Source organism: Otolemur garnettii, unplaced genomic scaffold, assembly GCF_000181295.1.
Source record: "Otolemur garnettii isolate 467f Iridium unplaced genomic scaffold, OtoGar3 scaffold00077, whole genome shotgun sequence".
Taxonomy (NCBI): domain Eukaryota; kingdom Metazoa; phylum Chordata; class Mammalia; order Primates; family Galagidae; genus Otolemur; species Otolemur garnettii.
In genome coordinates this window covers 6884165-6887083 of record NW_003852472.1, presented here as the reverse complement: position 1 = coordinate 6887083, position 2919 = coordinate 6884165, and the positions used below count along the sequence as shown (strand labels likewise).

General features: G+C 44.9%; 1 pseudogene; it reads right to left on the bottom strand.

The window, feature by feature from the left end:
* Window positions 1-2156: 2156 nt before the first annotated feature.
* The window catches only part of LOC100941369, a 7028-nt pseudogene continuing 6265 nt past the window's right edge, over window positions 2157-2919 (bottom strand).

The following is a 2919-nucleotide window of genomic DNA, read 5'->3' as shown; positions in this document are numbered from 1 at the left end:
TCAGGAATGGGGTTTGTAGGTGGAGAGGCTGAGAGGCAGGAACAAGTCCAGTTTGGCTAGCACAAGGTTATTTAGGAGAAGCCATCTGTGAGGCAAAATTCTTGACTTCTAAAAAGAAAAGATTCCTTACTCTGGTGGGTAAAACTAGGGGTTACAGGAACGGAACCACCCAAGACTTTGTGCAGAAAACAAAATGGAGCTGTGCTATGGAATAACTGTGCAGTGTTGGGTAGGACAGATGACAGGAAAGGGTCTCAAGCTCAGAAAGCTTGACTCACCAAGCCTGGTGATACATGCAAGTACTTCCTATAGAAACAAAAGTCTTGGCCCAACATGCCAAAAACCACAGTTCTGTCTATATAAATAAATCAAGGCTTTTGAAGACAAAAGGGAGGGAAAAAAAGAGAAAGACTTAAATAGACATTTTTAGTTCAAGTTCCTGGAACCTGCCTCAGTTTGAGCAGGTTAAGAGCAGTGAAGCAATTCCCACATCCAGTAACAATTCAAGTCTCCCAATCATGACCTTCACCGTCCCTGAGCTGTCATTATCAAAGAATCATAAAGCAATTATCAACCCACTATAAGTACGTTCCTACCTGCCACCAAATCCACTGAAACCACACAACAGATTGAGAGTCCACCGCAGGGCACAGGGCATACCTGTGACCCCAACTTGGGTGGAGTGGTGTGAGCGTGCTGCTAGCCAATGGCTGCCTGTCCCCATCTCCAGCTCAGTGGGGTCACTATGTGGGTGACAATAGTCAACTCTACAAACAAACAAAATCCCCTACCACAGGCTACTTCCTTTCTAGGTCTAGACTGCTTTCCTCTACTAGCTGGGGAGGGAGAGGCATCTGAGTAGGGGGTTTTCAAAGAGGAAAATTATTATTACTGTCTTGGTGCCTGCTAAACCAAAAAGTAGATGGAAACTTCCCAGGACATATTCATTCAAACTATAGAAATGGGCTACTCCTTACTAATTATAGGATGATTTATCACACACTCACTCCATATGGAACATTTACTAGTGACCAGTTTCCTACAACAACAGATTCATTTAGAAACTGTACATTGTAGAAGGCAATCTTGTGACTTTCTTCTAGTTGTATATAAAAAAATACAAATTAGTCTGGGAGTCAGGCACAGACAGTGGTACAAAAGCATGCACAGACATACCCTATCAAAGAATGTTTCATTTCATACTGCAGAACTCCTATGTAGAGTCCTGTGCTTGGAAACTTACTGCTAGTTCATTTGTTCAGAGAGGTTCTTCACTACACCTCTCGTGTACTCCTACCTCCCCTTGCTCAAATCCAATGGCTGTAGAACACTTTGTATAGATCCACGTGGAACCAAAAGCCCCAGCTTAATTCAGTCACACACATCAGCACAATGGCTGCTGATTTAATTTGCTCACTCAGCTTTACGTATTCAGGGACTGTGTGGATCTGAATTCAAGCTAGAAGTACCCAACACTTTTGTCTTTTGGAATCTAATCAAAGCTCCAATGTACACCTAAAAGTCCCACGCATAAGAATCTGATTCCAATAAATGATATTCAAGGGAAGGAGTAGAGAGAAAAGCCTGGGAAGGGGGCAGGCAGTGCATAGGAGACTGGCCATAGCTAGCTGGGCGCTTCCCTTTCCTAGTCTGTAAATGGAGGGGTCAGCCAGCAGATCTCCTGGGTCCCAGCCAGCTGACATTCAAGCACTCTGTCTTGAAGTCCATTTCTACCTAGGCTTATCAGGCTGGGTCAGACAAAACTTCCTTACCACTTTGTGTCAACAATTTAAAGTGGTTTTAACGTATTTCTGTTTGAGGTTTCCTCCTCTGTCCTTATCCCCTGAAAGACTGTTTCATTTCACTAGTGCAGACTCCTTGGCCAAACTGACTGGCCTGGTTAAGGAATGGCCTCTGAGTAACCTAGACTAGGGCACATTTGTCTGTTTCTCATTAACAATGTTAACTAAATAGAAATATAATTCTGTTAGTTCTTCTACAGTTCTACCTTGAAACGTGAGATTGTTCAAAAATTACATGAGAAAATCACCCATCACCACTAAGTTAAAGACTTGACTATCTGAGCGCTCCAGAGCCTCAGACTCCTACTACGGTCACTGATCCATAATATTTTCCTCTTGGCAATGGACTCCACGCTAGAGCAGCCCGGGCTTGCACCATGTTTGTGCACCAAAAAGTAGATTTTCAAAGATCCAGTGCTCGTCATCACTGTCACTGCCAGACTCGCTTAACTGTAAGTCATTTCTGAGGGTGTTCATAAGCGGGTTGCTTCCTTGTGGCCGGCTGGTTCCATTGGCAATGGCAGGCCTGCTGTTGGAGGGCTGCTGGTGTGAAAGCTGTGGAGAAGAGGCTGGGCCATTGTCCTCCCTCCACTGCTGGAGCTGTCGTCATCACTTCCCGAAGAGCTCTCAGAATCCGGGGAGCTGCTCCCACTGCTGCTGCTCGTCTGTTCAATAATGTCAACTTCAGCCCTCAGCTCTCTTTTGATGTCATCCAACTGAGGTTCAGGCGAGGGGTTATCTTTCAAGGGAGAAGTTTTGGGTCCAACTGGAGGCTTCATTGGAGCTCTGAATGGGACAGGTGGTGGAGGTGGTGGTGGCTGTGATGGCTGTGGGGTACGAGTGGGCTGTTGTTCCATTTGGGTCTGGATTTTACTGTTTCCTTCAGCTCCTATTTTCTTCACTTGAACGCTGCTACTGAGTTTTTCCAGCACATATTCACCAATGTCATGATTAATAATAAGTACACAGTCTTGCTGGTAAGGCCGTTTGTTTCCTTTGAACATAGTCAATGGTGGTGTGGATCCAGGGATGTGTGGCAGTATAATTGTGACTTCGTCTCCTTTGCCAACCTGAAGCTCTCCTTCACATGAAGTGTCTATAGATGCTGGCTTAAAGT